This window comes from Pimephales promelas, chromosome 13 (genome assembly GCF_988280905.1).
Source record: "Pimephales promelas chromosome 13, fPimPro1.hap1.1, whole genome shotgun sequence".
NCBI lineage: Eukaryota > Metazoa > Chordata > Actinopteri > Cypriniformes > Leuciscidae > Pimephales > Pimephales promelas.
This window is the reverse complement of record NC_142781.1, coordinates 33,646,462-33,666,741: the sequence shown is the minus strand read 5'-3', so window position 1 is coordinate 33,666,741 and position 20,280 is coordinate 33,646,462. Positions and strand designations below refer to the sequence as shown.

Sequence of the window (20,280 nt, the reverse complement as noted above, 5' to 3'; positions counted from 1 at the left end):
TGAAATAACTGAACTTAAATATACAAGCTTGATAAAAATGATCATTCTAGAAGAAAATTTCATTTGCATCTGAACTCTTCATTTATTCATCATGTCACTCCAATTAAAATTCCTGTTTGAATTAGCTTCAAATTCACACTCAATTCAATGCTCTACATTTGACATTTGCTAACACAATACATTCTATTAATGAGCCTCATTTGCAAAATAATTTAAATATGCATGGAGCAGTGCTATACTAGAGCTGGATATTGCCTACCTGGTGATAAAATATATTGCAATGGATCACAGAATCATTATTGCATCATGAATCAAAGAGCTCCAAATGTGTGAAATCTCGTTAGCACAAAGACGCTAATTCATCTGTGAGACATGAGATTAATAAACACAAAAATAAATGCAACATTAGGAGAAAATAATCACAATATGATATCGGCACAGCGTGTTTGGTTAAGTTGGACTGTTCATGAAAAACATCCAGGGTAAAATACTATGAGTAGTGCATGGGGTGCAATTAATTTTTTAATAACAATTAATCACCTTGCTAGCTTTGAGTGATGCAGATGGATGTATTTCTGGTTAGATACAGTGAAATGATATCACTCTGAGCCGTGATACGCATTGCTCGTAGTTTATCAATGACATTACATTGAAGTCTGCTGCGTAATTTATTATGGATTTCTGACTGAAATGGCCCGATTTAATCAAGGTGGCGAGTTAGCATGCGATTCGTGTATGTGCGCACGCATTTGTCTCTGAAATGCTCAAGTGAGACGGCGGTCTTGATGATGAACGATTTGTTGGTGTCAGTTCAACTGTGTGTAATTGGCCGAGTCTGTGACGAATTTACCAACAAGCTTTTCAGCTGATTGTGTGTGCATGCGCTTTTCTCGTCATATTCATCTGTTCAACTCTTACCTGAAATAACGACCATCTCTAGAGTTAAATATGAATAACGAGTCCTTAAATTGGACCATTGTGTGTGTTTTTGAAGGTATGAAATACCCGATGACCTAATAAAACAATCAAATGCACTGTGAATGTGGTAATCCAAATTTAGCCAAATTACTTGTGTAAAATGTAAAATAACAAGTAATTTCCGAGATGACTCTTACTCACTTACTAAATTAAAAGGGATACTCCACTTTTCTTTTGGAAATAGGCTCATTTTACCACTCCCCCAAAGTTAAACAGTCGAGTTTTACCGTTTTCAAATCCATTCAGCCGATTTTCTGATATTTAGAAAAATATCGTTTAATGTTTTCTAATGCATTCGGATGATTTTTTGATATTTAGAAAAATATCAGTAACCAGACAGTTTCTCATTGACTTCCATAGTAGGAAAAAATATATACTATGGAAGTCAATGAGACCAGAAACTGACTGGTTACTGATATTTTTCTAAATATCAAAAAATCGTCTGAATACATTAGAAAACGGTAAAACTCAACTGTTTAACTCTGGGGGAGTGGTAAAATGAGCCTATTTCCAAAAAAAAGTGGAGTATCCCTTTAAACATGCAGAATAAAGCATGCAGCATAAACTCTCATACTCATTCTAGCTAGCATAATAATATAACAACATATTTTTGTCAACCTATAATTTCCCTTTTAGTTACGTTGATCAAGGAATGCTAAATAAGATCATGTCTAACTTTCTGGTCCTACGTTTATTTATTTTTTTAGAATATTTTTAAGGGTTTTTTTTGGAATATTTTACTTCGTCAGATATTTTTTGCCACTTGCTATGTTAACAAAAAAAATAAAATAAAAAAAAATCCTGAAACTAATTTGATCTAGTGGAAACTTCTGGTACTGCACCCAAACAAAATCTTACAGAAAGCTAATTTTTTAAGATATCAACCGAAAATCTGGAGCACAACTTGTTTAGCTTTATGGCTTTGAATTTGTCACAACTTTAGAGTAAAACGTGTTTTGGAAAATATATATTTGATTTCAAAATTTAAAATAGTAGTTTTGTACAAAGTTTTGTGTCATTTTTTCAAACGTATTTCACTTCATCAACAATCTGACAAGTTTCGTCTTTAAGAAGAGACCAAACTTTCAAGTTTTATGACTGTTTAAGTTGGCAATGTCATATATTTCTATGCATAACTACAAAATAAATATAATCTAGTACCATAAAATCCTCTAAAAATTGCAAAACTAAAATAAAGTACATTCATTTCAGCAAAAAAACAACTGCCGCCATGTAAACACACATTGACTTCAATATGAATCATGGTCCTGTATATGTACAACATATATATGTGTATATCCATTTTAAGTAAGGTGTCTTTCACTGAATAATGCTTATTAAATGTGTTGCGGTACGGCATTACATATCATCTCACCGTGTCCATGTTTCATCTACGGCTGATTATTATTATAAATACACAGGGGAAAAGTATTAACAACCATAATGATCTAATGGTTCAGTCAGTCAGTTCCTTGGGTAATGTACATAATTTATGATTCGCAGAAAGACATTTTTAATCTCCAGATCCGTCTGTAGATTCAGAGATCAAAGCCGGAGAGACATGATGTCTTCTTCCTGTAGATCTTTACAGCTAACGTCTTCATTTTATGAGCGATTTACTTTCTTAAACGAGCTGAATTAATTCACTCATTAAAATGTTCATGTCGGATGTGGAATATTTAAGACTGAGCTCTCTCATATTTAAAAGCACACCGCTACTGTTATATTATTTTAAAAAAAAATGTTCAAGTGGAGTTTTAAAACAAAGACAGACTGTGAGAAAAGCGTGCCTGAGGATTTGAGAAGACAAAGGATTTCAAGTGAAATATTTTGTGAAGTATTGTTCATTAAAACATGTGACCAGATTTCAGGAGTGCAGTTTCTGTTGTTTTTCACATTTCAAGAACAAAACAAAACTGTGCTTGATAAAAATAAAAAATGTGCTCGAAAATAGGGTTTTGTGATATTAATGCCACATTAAAAATGAATAAACACAAAGAATTATATTATACTGATGGATAAAATATTGAAAAATTGATGAAAAGGAACATGACTTCAAATGCTCAACTCAAAGAGTCGTCAAAAAGCATATGAATGATGGTCAAAGTCATTTTTGTAAAACAAAATGTGCTTGGACTTAATTGGGGTGCATTAGAAAATTGCTTGTTCATAGCTCTGACGGTGCATTTAATTATTAATTTAGTCTCAGATTTCCCCTAAAAAAGCAAACCATTGATACACATAAGAAATGTTTGAGATCTCTAACTTGCGAAGCTCAATTTGCGATCTCTTCTGAAACTAGATAAGATGAGAGTTCCCTTTCGAGAGGTCTCTCGTATTGCGTAAAGCTAGCACAATGAACACATTGACGCGATGAAATAGACGTGCATGAGACGACCTCAGTGGCCTAGTTGTTGTTGCAAATGTTGTTCTGAGTCATAACAGAAAAAGCAAGCCATGTGCATTTGGATGCGGTCTTGGGTGGGTAGAAGCGGTTCGTATGAACTCTACAGATTACAGCGGGAGTTAGAGAGCGGCGCAGTCAGTTGTTTTATCTGTGCTGATGAAGCAAACATTAAAGTCCCCCTGTGGTGAAAATCAAGCTGTTAATGTTGTTTATTTGTCTATGTGGTGTTTTTAATGTGCTTTAAAGGGTTAGTTCACCCAAAAAACGAAAATTAAGTCATTAATTACTCACCCCCATGCTGTACCGACCCCTCTTTTGAGAGCACCCTAAGGGATTGAAACTTGACGGCCCAGAAAGTCATCGAAGAAAATGTTTCAATATTCCATGCGACTACAGCGGCTCAACTGTAAGTTTATAAAGCGACAAGAATACTTTTTGTGCGGAAAATAAACTTTATTTAATAAAATAACGACTTTATTCGACTATTAATACACTGTAAAAACGAACTTTTTGGTGTAGTAATATATATTAAATGAATCATCATAATTTTTACTTAATAAAATTAAAATTCAATGTGAACTAGAATTTTCTAAGTAAAATTTTAAATATCTACGCGTTTAATTCATGTAATAAATTAACTGGTTGGAAAGAGTAAATCTTATTATATATTTTCTTGTAATATTTAAACGTTTTATAGTCCCTTCACATAAACATAGTAATTTTAAGTAAATTTTAATAGAAAAGCATAGCGCGTTTGAATCCGCACATGCGCGTTTGGACAAGTCTAACTGCGCACTTTGGATCTGAGATGAGACGAATTGGCGGGCTGCTGCGTGGCTGCTTTCTGTCGTGTTTGAGGTAAGTTTGTCTTTCTGTTTTACATTTAATAAAACATGAGTCTGTGTGGGTTTTGATTGATGATTCTTGTTTATTTGACTCAATAAACATTAATGCTCACCTTACAACATGGCCTCATATTAGTGCAACGCGTGTGGGTTATCCATAACAGTATACTGTATCGTTAACCCCTTTTCACTTCCTAACGTTAACGTACATTATTTATATTGAATCGGAAGTTTTCAATAGTTTTATAGATTCACAAAGAACTGTTTTTCGTGTAAAAATGTCAAACTAAGTAGAAATTAGTAGACAATCTTTACCGTTTTAACTGCTAGCTAGCTAAAATTGGGCCTTAAAATTAACAATTTAATGTCAACCGCTCTTAATGTTATACTGTTGACTATGGAAAAGTTTGAATGCTCTTGCTGAATATTGCTCAGGATGGAACGTTTACACATAAAGCTATTTTTTTTTCTTTCAATCGCACTAAATCGTGCATAAATGAGGTCTTAAAGTAAGCAGGGCTGCGTTTCTAAAATCACCCTGTTTCTAAAAGTTGATTGTAGAAAATAGAGATCGTGAGTGGCAATCATGGGCAATATTAATATTGACAACAGTAACTGATTTAGCACATGAAAAAATAAATAAACTTGAAATGTACTAAACTCAAAGTTAAAATTGAAATGCCAAATTAGTGTTTCTCTTTTGGATTTGCACATTACAAAAGAAAGTGCTGGATTGTTCACTCCACTGTTGATATCTACAGTCCTTGTATAATTAACCCTTGCTCCCTGCATCAGTCTATTTAACCAAATTTCTGCTGTTGTACTCTTGAATCATTTTGTCACATTAGATCAAGGAGGAATTCAGGAGAATCGATCATGGGGCAGAGATTCATGTTCAGACTTGACCAATGCACATCAAGACTTATTGCCCTGATGAAGGCCATGGGAGGTGTTGTGGGGACCAACTGAGGCCATTTCTGGACAAACTGAGTCAGGTGTGTTTGATCAAAAGTGTGCTTGTTCACATTTTTTTAAATAAGATATACTTAATGTATTTCTCATACATGCATGTACATTTATTGTATAGCTTTTAATACAATATAGATTGCATTAAAGTAGCTTTACTGTATTAAACAGACAAAAGTCAAAAGTTCAGAAATTTCAGTAATTAGAATTTTAGTCATAAATTACAACTTAAATTTCAAATATTAAGAATCTGTACTGAAGATGATAGAGTTTCAGCGACAGTTCTGCTTTGGCCAAAATGCAAGGCAGACAGGAACAGGAAGTAGAGTCACTTTGCTCTAAGTACTCAAATCAGTGTTCCTTGTGCATGAATGCTTTTGTGTTCTCACTTGATTTCATTGAGTTCATTGTGTATGAATAAAAGGTTGTGTAATGGTACAATATAAATCTGTTCACAGACACAAAGCCTTGAGATGGGAATCAGTTATCCGCAGCCTCATTCTCTACTTTGACGAAAAAGAAGATGATAAACTGTGTTCTGAAGATGAACAGAGTTCTGACGGGCTCGGGACGACATGAGGGTGAGTCATTAATGACATCATTTTCATTTTCACAATCACGAAACGTCGCCATGTAAATAATAAGGAGATATATTTTAAAATGAAAGTCGCACACTGGGTGGTCAGCTAGAATATTTTAAAGTTGCGTGTGAAAGGTTAAACAGAGTCAAATTTATTTCAAAGAAAACTGCACTCCAGTTTATAGCACCCTAAAAAGGATAGTTCACCCAAAAATAAAAATTGTCATTGTTTACATTGTGTAAACATTGTTTACACTCAAGTTGTTCCAAACCGTTGTGAGTTTATTTCTTCTGATGAACACAAACAAAGATATTTTAAAAGAATGTTGGTAATCAAATGACGGTAGCCATTGACTTCCATAGTAGATTTCTAATGGCTACAGTCAACTGTTTGATATCCCATTTTCTTCAAAATACAATGTATGTATGATATACCATCCTTGTCCAGAAAAGGTAATACAGACATCATCAAAGTAGTCATGCAGTGACTGCAGTGGCTCAATTTTAAGTTTATAAAGCGGCAAGAATACTTTTTGTGCGCAAACATAATGACTTTATTCCACTATTCATTTCATGAATTCATATGCATAATGAAAGCATAGGTGCACTCGAACAATCATTCATTAAAACGCATAAAACTTTAGTTTACAAAGACGTGAAACTCACCGAGTGGTCTGGAGTGTTCACTGATATGCTCACACAAAAATCGCTGTAAAAGATGCTTTCCAACAGGTTTTATCGTAGTTTTTGTCCAAGTCCATTTTCTTCCTGTTTTCGGTCGAACTAGATAACTAAGGATCGCGCACGCAAACTCGAACTAGATAACTAAGGATCGCGCACGCAAACTCGACAATTGATTACTGTGGATTTCGACCAAAAACAGGAAGAAAATGGACTTGGACAAAAACTACGATAAAACCTGTTGGAAAGCATCTTTTGCAGCGATTTTTGTGTGAGCATATCAGTGAACACCCCAGACCACTCGGTGAGTTTCACGTCTTTGTAAACTAAAGTTTTATGCGTTTTAATGAATGATTGTTCGAGTGCACCTATGCTTTCATTATAAAGGTGGGGGGGTGCTAACACAGGATCCAAAAATTCTCGTGACCGGAGCATCTGTCTAAAAAACAATCTTAACTATTCTATTTCATCAGGGACGATCTTAAAACAGGGCTTTAATTGTAAAATACCGAACTTGTCCTTTAATGCAAGTCAAATAAAATAATTTAAGCCATTATATTTTTGTTTCTCAAAAGAATTATATTTTTTCTTCTAAATTGTATGCAGGAGGACAGCGGCAGTGACATCACTCAGCACAGCATTAAAATACTGGTCGTTCGTGGTGCTGATGGAGAAGATCCAATCGATGTATCCATCCTTTTTGAAGGGAAGGAAATGCTGGAAGCAGCAATACCGTAAAGACAGTTTTACTGAATGCACCTGTGTCAAGAGATGACTGAATGTCCATTCTTGTATGAACATTTTTGATGACTGAAAAATAAACTGTTTAATTGAATTTTAGTTGTGTGATTTGTGAAAAATATTGAGAAAATGGTTATTTATTTATGTTCATGATTATTTATAAAAAAGAAATTATCAATGTTTAAATATGTAGTAAATGAAAATCTCAACAAAAAAACTTAAATAATATCTACTTATTTTACTTCATTAAATGGTAAGATTTACTTAAAAATTTCATAAAAGCAAGCTTCCTAATTTAAAAACAATAAATAAACTTTACTTAATTACTTTAAATAGATATAGCTTCTAAATGAAATGTAAATGGGTATTTTTTACTTAATTTCTTCATGAGAGTTTTGTTCAATACTAAGTAGATTTTACTTGATAATGGCACGCGAGTTGTACTTAATATTATAGCAGTAAAATTTACTTAAAATTTACTTGTGCAAATTGTTACGAGGATTTTATTAAGTAAATCTTACAAGTAGTTTTTTTCAGTGTATAGATGAGAATTTAAGAGATTTCGCAAGAACTGAACAAGAAGTAGTAGAAAAGTACAACGCATTCTCACCCCAAGGCGTCACCTTTGACCATGCTTCAATATTTGACGTTTTAGGCGCTTACATGACGCGATCCTACGGCGTCATCTAACTGACGCTAAAGAAAAGCGTCAGTTAGAGGACGCGGTTAGGTTTAGGTATGGGGTGGGGGTAGGGTACACGCGATCCTAGGGCGTCATCTTACTAACGCTAAAGGGCGCCTAAAGCGTCAGATATTGAAGCATGTCCAAATGCTTCCCAAGGCGTCAGTTAAGTGACGCCTTGGGGGTGAGAATGGGCTGAAAAGTAACGTAGTTCTCGCGCATGCGTCGTAAAAATATCTCGAACTCTCGTCTCAGGCCCAGAAGGAAGAAAAGGAATGGTCAAATAAAGTCGTTATTTTTGTTGTTGTTTTTTCGCACAAAAAGTGTTCTCATCGCTTGATAAACTTATAGTTGAGCCACTGTCGTCACATGGAATATTTTAACAGTTTCTTCAATGACTTTCTGGGCCATCAAGTTTCAATCCCACCTCTCAGATTTAAAGTCCCTGTAAAGTCAAAATTACGTATGTGTTCTGAGTTTGTCACACCACAGAAAAATGTGTAATTAGCCATCCAGCCAAATTTGAATGATAAAAAAAGTCGGGAAGTACATAAAATAAGCAATCAAAATCATGAAAAAATGAGCAGATTCTCTGCTCTCAAACGCTGGGGGCGTGTCCGCTGGCTGTGCTGAAACCACGCCCACTCACGGGAAAGCTGTCGACGGTGATATTAGCTGATACTGCTTTCGGGACGGGAGGATGAACACTGAGGCGGGAGATAGTCGTTTCGGCCCTGTTTACCAGTAACAGCGGATTATCAGTGAATCCCAGTTGTCTCTGAGGAAAGTTTATAAAACGATCCAGTGTAAAACGATCATTACAGAGGCGGGTGTTGACAGTGATCCTCAGCTCTTCATCAAGGTTGGCTCTCTAAAAACCTCTTCTTGATGTGATCGTTTTTATGGAATTTAAATGAAGATACCGATCTGTTTTGTACATGATCGCATCCAGGTAGTAGCCCATGCATGTCCGTGTCGAAGGCATAGCTAGCTAGAAAACTGTAGGCTCAGCTGTAGTAACTAATAGTACTGACAGTCACTCGCGATTGTGCGGTGAACAGTGTTGTGGAAGTTACTTCCAAACTGTAATACATTAGGTATTACTTGTTACTGTTATTTAAAAGTAATTCATTACCTTACAATATTACGGTCCCAGAATTGTAATGCGTTACATTACTCATGTATTACTTTTGAGTTACTTTCACCAAAATAACTAAGTAGAACTTAACTTTTGGGCTGTAACGATATGCAATATGAAACCGAAATCACGATTCGCCACATCCACGAACCTACAGAATCGCGACACACCTCTTCCAACTCCAGCGTTATTCTCCTTACCGTCCATATCCAATGCTGCCTTATCTTTAAATTAGGCTATTAGTATTATTTGAAGTTAACATTATAAAATACGTAGACCTACACCACAAATCTAGTTGAGGTTAAATTATTTAAAATTGGGGAAGTCCAGAATTATGGACATGATGACATTTGCAGTCAAAACTTGAAATAAAAATTCTCAGAAAATACATGTATTGAAACGTATATAGGCTACTTCCTTAAAGGACTCCCGACATTAGACAAACATCAGTCTATGTTTTATTTTTAATATTAGGGAAAAGACACACATTCATGCGTGACAAAAAAATAGGAGGCAAAATATATTTTTTTGTAATTCTGTTAATTACACTGCGCAAATCGGATGAGGAAAGGTTGGCTCTGCAGTCTCCATAGAACTTAAAATATTCATTTTATTTTAGCTTTCGTGTTCGCATTTATGAGGAAAAAACAATGTTACAGAGTAGACGCGACCGCTCTGAACTGGCACTAAGACTGCTTTAAGACTGCCTTTAAGAAGTAAAAGCAGAAAATACACTGTAATACAACTGTAATACAAGCCTCACTGAACATGTAACGAGTAAAATATTACTGAAAATTGATTAGTAATGCCTTACACTACTGCGTTACAGCAAAAAGTAATATGTTACTGTAATGTATTACTTTTGTAATGCGTTACTCCCAACACTGGCGGTGAATGCGAATGTGCTCGGGGAGTGTTATTGTGTGTTAGGGGAGAGATCAGACTCTGTGCGTCATCAAATAGGGGCGTGTCCAGCAGTTCATGGGTTCCAGTGCGTCACGGAGCCCTGTTTTAGCCCCGCCCAATTAATCCGTAAAATTGCAATGGTGAAAAACTGTTTAACTCCACATTTCAGTACTTCACAGTTCACAGTCTTTGTAATATGTTTTAGTAATACATATGTAACATTTATACAGTAATGCGTTTAGAACTTTTTTGTAAAATTGCCTTTACAGGGACTTTAATCAAAAATATCTTCATTTGTGTTCTGAAGATGAACGAAGGTCTTACGGGGTTGGTACAGCATGGGGGTGAGTAATTAATGACTTAATTTTTGGGTGAACTATCCCTTTAAGACAAACCACGTGTAAATCATGAATCAACACCATTGCCGAGTATTTTCTCTATAAAACTGCAGTGAACCAAAGACGGTCTCAAAAACACGGTTTGAAATCGCTGGTGTTTCTGACGTCACAAACGACCTTGTAACCAATCAGATCAACGTGCTGAGTGAGGGGGTGGAGGCATTTGCATATTCATAATCTAGTATATTAAATGAAGCAAGGGCGTAGAGTCAAATTCAAGCTATTTTTAATGTAATTTTGGTGATCAGAGATAAGCTTTGAGGGGTAAAATGACTGACTACAGGGGGACTTTGTTACAAATACAATAACAATACAAAAGTAAATTAACAGAACACCATAATTGTATTTTATATTGCAACTCTAGCAGATAGAGGACAGTTTCGGTTTCAGTAGCAACGCGTCATACACTACGAAGTTTTCTAAAATCGGCTCAAAATATCAAACGCATTTTGATCATAATCTAAAGCTAAAGAATCGGAGTCTGTGCTCATCTTAATCTACATGATTCAACTCCGAATGGCGGAGACATTCGGCAACTATTGTTGACTCATCCAGACTGCAAATCAGGACAAAACCTGTGTAGTTCACTCCACAACACCATCCAACATGCCAGTGTAGCATCTCTGCATGGAAAAGACAACTTTCTTCAGAAATAGAACAAATATAGTCATTCTTCTTGATCTCTGAGGGTTTGTTGTGAGCACACAGCTCTTGTTTTTGTTTGTATATTTCACTCTTATGTTTCAAGTTAAAGCCGGTGCAGTGATCACCGTGTCTCATGTGAATGTTCGGGAACTTCTCGCTCTCTGTCTTCTGTTTCTGACGGATTGGTGCAGAGAGATCTGTCTGTGTTTGTCTCAGAGGATGAAGCAGATTTTGTATCATGGAGACGTTCAATCTGTGATGTTGTGCAGATTGTATTAACACACTCTTAGAAGAAATGGTTCTATTTAGAACCAGAAATGGTTCCATCCCCCGCTTCATATATGGAACTCCAAAATGGTTCTATATAGAACCTTTTTTTTTTGTAAAAGGTTCTATTGGCCAAGTACGGAACCCCGGGTTCTATATAGAACCCAGAGGAACCCTTTTTTTAAGAGTGTATAGAACCTTTTAGGGGTTCCAAATACGTAGCGCTAATAGAACCTTTTAAGGTTCTATATAGAACGTTTTCTTCTAAGTGCACTTAAATCAGTCACCACAAACATTACAATCAGATTTAATAAAACAACAATGCATGTTCCTATTGATATTAGCTACGATCCATCAGTGCATGTAGTTTTGTGATTTCAAAGCCATGTTATTCTTTTTCATATTTATTTATTACATTATATTAATAACTTTATAATTTTATATAAATTATATACATCAAAAAACATCACAATACCAACAAAGAATCTTTATGGTCATAAAATATTGAATGGTCTTATTTTTATACTATATATATATATATATATATATATATATATATATATATATATATATATATATATATATATATATATATATAGGGCTGTCAAACGATTAATAGCATCCAATTATATATAAATTAAGGACCATTAAATATTTTATTTTAATAAAATTATTGTGACATTGAAAATATATATAAATAAATGTCTAAACATATATATGTGTGTGTGTGTGTGTGTGTGTATGTACAGTGCATGTGTGTGTACATATATATTTCCATTTAATTTTGCTATCTAATATTTCTTCTATTATCAAAATTTCTATTAATGAGTGTTTATATCATGATGGTATATGTTATACTGCCTTTATGGTAATTTTCTCCACAAATATTCTGTTTTACTAGTTAATAAACCATATCACAATAACTCTATGAAGAGACAAGCAATAATGTTGACATGTTGAAGATGTCTGTCCATACAATCATCTCTCAGTTCCATGCATGTATGTCCTCTCATATAAAGGTTCCCGATAGCACTCATTCCCTTCATTATGCCTTTGATTTCCAAAGAAAAGAAAAATCTGCATTCACTGAATGATCTGTCAGCTGTCACAGATTCAGCAGCACTGGCTCATCCAGCGCTCAACGCTTGTGTCATTTGACAGGCAGAGATGCGCGTTGATCGGGAAAGGACTTTGCCTGCACAAATGCAAATGAGTGGGTAATTAATGACTGACGCCTTAGATAATTATCAAAAACAAAGATGGCGTGTGAGGCATTTAATGAAGCAGCAGAAGAGTGAAACAGCCTGAAGAGACGATCTCGCACGTTAATAGAAAAATACGTCTAATAGATTTTGATTTTCTAAAAGGGTCATTCTCACAAAACCTGTCAAGAATGAGTCTGGGTCAATCCCAAAATAAAAAAAATTTAAAATATATATAATTAATAAAATATCTAAGATATATATATATATATATATATATATATATATATATATATATTAAATATTAAAATATTTAATTGCGATTAATTCCCGTACAACACCGTAATTTGCTGATAACTACCATAGTAGGAAGCATAGTTGAAGAAATCAACTAGATAGTCACGACTGTTTCTCGAAAACGTAATTGGTCGTTCAACCACGTCAGTTAATGACGTCACACAGGAGTGGAGTAATAACGTCTTTTAATGAATCTGTTTAAGATCAAATTAATGCTAGATGTTTTGCTATAAATTACAGACATGGTATCTGAGAAATATTTCTCATTTTCTCTGTTATTTTTCTTTATTTCCAGATTCAATCATAGGCTCGTTCAAATCTCTTGACAAACTAAAAGACGTAAATGACATTTGTTTGTATTATAAATAAAAGATACTGACATTGTACTGAATATCATCTTGCTTATTTTGCTCAAGATAAGGATTATCGAGTCCACATGTCATGCAGACAAGAAACTACTCTTCTAACCACAGGTCAGCGCTGTCGTTCCTAATACACACTTTGCGATGCTGTTTGTGAATGTTCATTAGATCTATAGTTTCGGGAAACACCGACTCGTTGAACTATGATAACGACAGAACTTGCGACCAGAGTTGGATAACGATGCTTTCTGGAAACACACTCCTGGGAGTGTCGCAAGTTCTGTCGTTATCATTATTTTGCGTTAGGAACGACAGTATCGACCTGTGGTCTAACCATAGTTAGCATAGTTTCTATATTGCATCACATTTGGACGTAATAAATTTTTATCTTGAGCAAAATAAGCAAGCATTCAGCACAACCGCCGCCTTAGAATAAATACAAATGTAATTTACGTCTTTTAGTTTTTCAAAAGATTTAAAGTACCGATTTTGAAGAGTGCGCATGTGCGAACGTGTAAGAACGAGCCAAATATTGAGTAATAAAGCAAAATAACTGAGAACAATTAGAAACAGTCCTCAGATGACATGTCTGTAATTTATATATTTAAAAAAATTGAGAGTTAATTGGACCTCAAACAGTTTCATTAAAAGTAGTAATTACTCCACCACGTGCGAAACCAACGATATTTTGCGATTTTTTTTTTTTTACGATATAAATGATATTTTGCGACAATGGGTTTTGGGAAACCCATTACTAGCTAGTTGATTTCTCCAACGATGCATCGTATGGTTGTGAGGCAGCGAGTTACACCGTTATACGGGAAACACACTCCTGTTTATTTCCTGTCTCTATGAAGCTCCTCCTTCTGAAAAGCACACTGTGCTCTGATTGGTCGGCTCGATCAGTGTGTTGTGATTGGTCGAGCGCTTCGAGTGTGTTTGGGAAATGTCCCGCTCTCACCATAACCAGTTTAACACACTACTAACTAACTCAACCAGGCCCCGCCCCTTTATTCTGCGCATGAATTATTATAATGAGGAATATTGTGACGTGTGAAGAAACTCAAGACTACAAAGGAGGCGTTTCAGGAGTTCAGAAACGATGATGGGACTTTGGAATATTTTCATACAAAAACAGCAACGTTACACGCTACGGACCCAGCATCAAAATCTGAATTCACATCCCTCAGAAGAGCTTCTTCTCCAATGCCTAATGAATTTCTCGCTCTTAATTGCACTTTGCCTCTTAGGCTGTCGGCAGATCCTTTCACTCATCCAAAGACATTTCTGGCAAACTGTTCACGTTCACAATTTTCTTTTAAATTTGGCACAAGCCACGTTGCGCTGCCCTCCGTTTGACCCCTGTTGTCAAAGCGTAGTAAAAGACACGGATGCGCACACACACTAATTGTCTATAATTAATTGATCCAGTTGGTTGCGTCTAAATCCTGATGTGCAGACAAAATGAATCCGATTGACAGAAGGAAAATCGTTCCAGATCCTTAGCCAGAAATGTGTCTGGCGCAACTTCTCCAATAAAATATTGATGGCAAAACATGTTCATATATTTAAATGTCTGAATTATTTAATTTGGAGTGGTTTTACAACAGTAGAGCAGTGGGTTTTCACTATAGTGTTCACATATGTGTCAAACTTAATGTCTATTATGGTCGAGGAGCCTTTTCTCAGCCCGAAGACATGATTCTGCAGTATTGCTTGAGATCAGCTATGACCTTAAAAACACACAGAGAGCTTTGCATTACGCTTCTAGTCAGAGTAATGACACATTTGCTCATTTGATGTTAATAAATGTGTAAATCTGTGATTTGTAAGGCTGCGGTGTGAGACTGCCTGTCATCAACACAGCGTGAGCCTCAATCCGAATTAAACATTAAACTTTGATCTGATTCGATTAGCTGGAGCAGTTATGACGTCTGGAGAAAAGCTGCTCCCGCGTTACGTTGACGTTTGCGATTATTTCCAGAGGCCTCATGAATAAAACTCTGAATAGCATGTCACAAACATTTGAGTAACAAAACCACATGTCAGATTCTACACCAGTTAGCAAAGATTATACATGCACCTCCATCCCAAATACCATAATGAACTCAAACGCGATGAGCCAATCACAGTGCGCAGCTAACCCAATACACTAGGACATTCTCTGCTTCCACATCCATTGAAATGCATTGCAGTTAGTCAGTTTTCATTCGATTTTTCTTGTCATTTTAAGTTTAAAATGGTCAAACGGTGTGTATGGGGTACATGCAACCCTTTCCCAGCCACATCTCAATCGAGATAAGAGTCTGCTCTGGATTAAGTGATGCGGTAGACCACAACACCAACTAAACGCGAATAAATTAAACAAGGACGTCTACATCTGATCAAAGTTAAGTCAACGACGTATTTGAACGTTATCTTTAAAATCACTAACGTAACGTTAGGCTAACATTAGAAAACATTAACGTTAGCTTCTAGCTTCATTAACGTATCTGTAAATAACCAAGATAACAAATGTTAACGATGTTGTGCTGAATGACTGATGTAAAAACTGTAGCACCAAACGCTGATGGCAACAATATGAGTTTATCACGTTTACAATGTGATCTGTACATTTTTACCTGGAGCTGAAGCTTTTCATCGACCTTCTCAACTATAAAATTATTAATATAACCCTCCAATGCATAGTTAAGGCTCTTTAGGAGACTTCCAGATGATATATAATCTTTCTGTCTCCAAAAATCACCAATCGCCTCCTGTGAAATGCCATAGCGCCCGTCCCCAAACGTTGACTGTTTGTCCGAGTGAGTGGAGGGGGCGTGGCTTAACCATAGGTCAATTTGCATATGCAAATAACTATAAAGACACGTGATACTACAGTGTTAACATTGTGTTAAACTGAACAAATCTTTTTGAGTCATTTCGTTCGTTGAATCAACCAAATGACTTGAAAAAAGATTTGTTCATTTTGATGAACGAGTTCGAACAGGAGAGTCATAAGCGCGCACACAGAACAGAGAAAGGCGAGCATTTGGGCTTAAAAAGTTTGAAATGAGCGATCGTTTTGCTAGATAAGACCCGTATTCATCATCTGGTGTCGTTTAAAGCCCTTTGAAGCTGCACTGAAACTCTTTGAACCGTTTGGACCAAATTGAAGTCCATTATATGGAGAAAATATGCTTTCAATGTTTTTCGACTGAAGAAAGGATGACATGGGGGTGAGTAAATTATCAGCAAAAGTTTTTTTAAAAGTGAACTAATCCTTTAAAAAATTTAATTTGAACAATAGTGTAAACTGTTTGCTCCAAATAAGAGTTAAAATAATACAATGTCATCCCATTCAGGATCCTGATTGAACCTCAAGACTTGTATTCTGATATTTTGCGTATGCATTGGTCAAATCTGATGGGGTTTTTTCCCAGGAATAGACTGATCCAGAACCGCACGGTTTGACTTTGTCTTCACCTTGGTTGAGTTAATCCGTGAGCGCTGCATGACAGTGGAATGACTGGTATAATCACAATCCCATGCTTTAATTGAGGCTCTGGAGAGCATGAGAGAGAGCGATTATCTGAGCTGGATGTGTTTGGTGAATACAGAGTAGATACTTTCATCACTTCATCCAACACAGTGATTAACACGACTGATAGAAAGATCAAGACTTTGCTCTCAGAGGTTAGTCTTCTCTGCTCTGATCCGAATTGCTTTTACATTCATTTTAATCAGTTATTTTTGTCTATCAAGTCACTACTGCTCATAATAGGATTATTGATCTGCACAAACTCTAACCACAAAACCTACGCTCCTCAAATCTGCTGCCTGACAACAACATTGAAGAATCACAGTCATAGGAACTAGAATATCATGTGACTTCTGAAACAAATATGAAATCCAGATAGAGGTTTAGCAGACTTGTGGCATCCTTTGGCATCCTTATACGAGTGTGTGAGGTTAACAAAAAGGTTTCTTTCTTGTTTTCTTTTTCAATTACACAAAAAGTAACGCATTTATCTCTTTGATCGCTTAAATAAATCACACAAATTAAGCCCGCTCCAGAAGAAATGACTGTACAATGAAGCAAAGTGCATAATTGTCGGGATGAGAAGCATTTACTAAAATGCAAAGTAAGCACAATTAAACTTATTGTAGTTGCTGATTATTATTAATGAGCTTCTCAAAATGTATTCATTTATTCATTAGTGGTGTTTCTGTTTACTAAGGCTACAGTCACCATTGCTCGTACAACTCAAGCAACGATTAAGAACCACCCAGTGGACATAAATGTAAAAACAGCGTCTATTGAACGGTAATGAAGTACACTACGCAAGTGCAAAACGTCCAGTGAAAATGTCATTTCTGGTAATTTTCAGATTTCCCATCAGGCGAAACACTGAATTTATTAATTTTTTTTTTGTACTCTTTGGCAGTTTTCTACGGAAGCCCTGAACCGCAACCTAAAAAAAAAAAGGTAAAAAAAAAAAAAAAGGTAAAAAAAAAAAAATCTAGCATTTCGAGATTAAAGTCGAAATGTTTCGAGATTAAAGTCGAAATGTTTCGAGATTAAAGTCGAAATGTTTCGAGATTAAAGTCGGAATGTTTCGAGATTAAAGTCGAAACATTGTGCATTCATAACAGTGCGCGTCCACTGGCTCAGAGCGCGCGCGTGAAGTCGAACTGCCATGGATAAACACAAAATAGTAGCTTTTTACTTTTATCTGAATTACTTATCTTACTTTATCGTTATAAAATATAATGCGCCGGAATAGACTTTAGCCTATAGGAAAACCAACACGGAAAACACTTTTCAGACTGGATGGAGAAATCCAGCTTTATGAATGAATGAATGAATGAATGAATGAATGAATAGGGCATTTATATAGCGCTTTCATATATGCCTACACTCGAAGTGCTTTACAATCATATCAGAGAATCTCTCCTCAACCATAAGTGGTTATTAAATCTTAGGAAATCACAGGATCCGGCCAAATGATTGGATACAGAATGATGCACTTAAAATGTATCCAGAGCGTATTTACGTTGAAGAGAGAGACCGAACAGTTACTGTTGTGTTCTCGACCCAGATAGTGTTGACTAGACGAGCACGAAAACACCTCAGAAACACTGCCACTAGCACGTGTGACGTGTGTAGAATTTTGTTGAAAGCCCAGATAAAAGTAAAAAGCTACTATTTTGGGTTTATCCATGGCAGTTCGACTTCACGCGCGCGCTCTGAGCCAGTGGACGCGCACTGTTATGAATGCACAATGTTTCGACTTTAATCTCGAAACATTTCGACTTTAATCTCGAAACATTTCGACTTTAATCTCGAAACATTTCGACTTTAATCTCGAAACATTCCGACTTTAATCTCGAAACATTCCGACTTTAATCTCGAAACATTCCGACTTTAATCTCGAAACATTTCGACTTTAATCTCGAAACATTTCGACTTTAATCTCGAAACATTTCGACTTTAATCTCGAAACATTCCGACTTTAATCTCGAAACATTCCGACTTTAATCTCGAAACATTCCGACTTTAATCTCGAAACATTCCGACTTTAATCTCGAAACATTCCGACTTTAATCTCGAAACATTCCGAATTTAATCTCGAAACATTTCGACTTTAATCTCGAAACATTTCGACTTTAATCTCGAAACATTTCGACTTTAATCTCGAAACATTTCGACTTTAATCTCGAAACATTTCGACTTTAATCTCGAAATGCTAGATTTTTTTTTTTTTACAGATTTTTTTTTTTTTTTACAGATTTTTTTTTTTCATCCACTAAACTTAGACAATAGTTGAGCTGTTCTAACTGATCCTGATACCTAAACCTTATGACATTGATCTCATCCAACCATAAGGCCTAAACATTCAAAATCAAGTCTAAGGTTTCTTAAATGTCAGAAAAAGTTAACCCTCTGAGGTAGTGTTGTCAAAAAACTCGGTACTTCGGTACCAAGTCGGTACTAAAAAAAAAAATGTTACGGTACCAGCTTTTCTAGGTACCGAGTACCAGGTTAATCCAGTTCTGTTCTAGACGCGATGTCTGAAACGTGCACAGTTGCGTCCTCTTCATAACGCTGATATGGCTCTCTCTCTCTGAATCCACTTGTACGAAAGGAGGAAAGAGCCACATATGGAAATATTTTGGATTAGGCTAATGTCACGTTGCCATAAGAGGCCGATTACATTGAAAATTCGCGATTTCAAATACAGGCGCGAGGCAAGCGCGCTCCTAATAAAAACTCGTTGGCGTTGCATAGCAACGACAGACGCCGCGTGAGAGCAAGCGCTTTGGAAAGAATAAGCACGCGCAAAAATATAATTAAAAAACACGCGCGACATGTGAACGGCCTCTAAAGTGCTTTCGGGGTAGTTTTACGAGTACATGAGCACAGTAGTATCTACCCGACACCAGAGTACTATGGTATTAGTATTATCATTTAATGTCAATGCCAGTTCTAGACGTATTCTTGCCTTTATAACTCAGCAGGTTTAAAAAGCCTTTTTAAAATTAAATATGAATGCAGTTTTAGATTAATAAAAGGACAGTCAAGTCAAATAAAACATGTTTTATGGTAATGCTACAAAGATACCATTCATAAACATTACTTAGTTATCAACACATTGAGTGAACAATATATTTTTACAACATTAATTAATGTTTGAAAATGTTATTTATTACAAACACCTGATTGTTCATGTTTGTTCACTTAATTCATTGTGCATTAAATAAATAATGGATTAAAACTTTACAAACAACTTTAAAAATGTGTTAGTGTATACTATTGTTTATTTTAGGTCATTTTATCTAATCTTTTTCTAAAGTGTTTATAATACGAATGTACAGTTTCCATACTTGTAACCGTGATAAACACTTAAATATATGTAAATTTAAACTAAGCTTTGGTACCGAAATTGGTACCGAGAACCGTGAATTTTAACTGGTATCGGTACCGAATACTGAAATTTTGGTACCGTGACAACACTACTCTGAGGACCAAAAACGCACACCCCTGCGTTTTGATCGTTTTTTTCTCATAGCTGCAACATAGACTTAAAATACTCCGTCATATGAATAAAATCAATACATGATTATAAACTATAATGTCTTCTGTGTTGTGTTTTGTGGCCTTATTTCAAAAACGTTCATTTTTAGTTTTCACAATAACCACGC

General features: G+C 35.6%; 1 protein-coding gene and 2 long non-coding RNA genes across 4 annotated transcripts in view; 2 read left to right on the top strand and 1 right to left on the bottom strand.

Annotated features, from left to right (window-relative positions):
* LOC148976884 (uncharacterized) overlaps positions 1–20,280 on the bottom strand; it is a 102,788-nt gene that overhangs the window by 57,670 nt on the left and 24,838 nt on the right. The gene's annotated exons all lie outside the window — the stretch shown is intronic.
* Positions 1–20,280, top strand: part of tmem121ab (transmembrane protein 121Ab) — a 64,097-nt gene that overhangs the window by 24,325 nt on the left and 19,492 nt on the right. The gene's annotated exons all lie outside the window — the stretch shown is intronic.
* Positions 3,894–7,292, top strand: LOC120478516 (uncharacterized). Its single transcript, XR_005622730.2, has 4 exons — positions 3,894–4,243; positions 5,079–5,225; positions 5,655–5,777; positions 7,064–7,292. It is a non-coding gene; the product is annotated as an uncharacterized LOC120478516 (long non-coding RNA).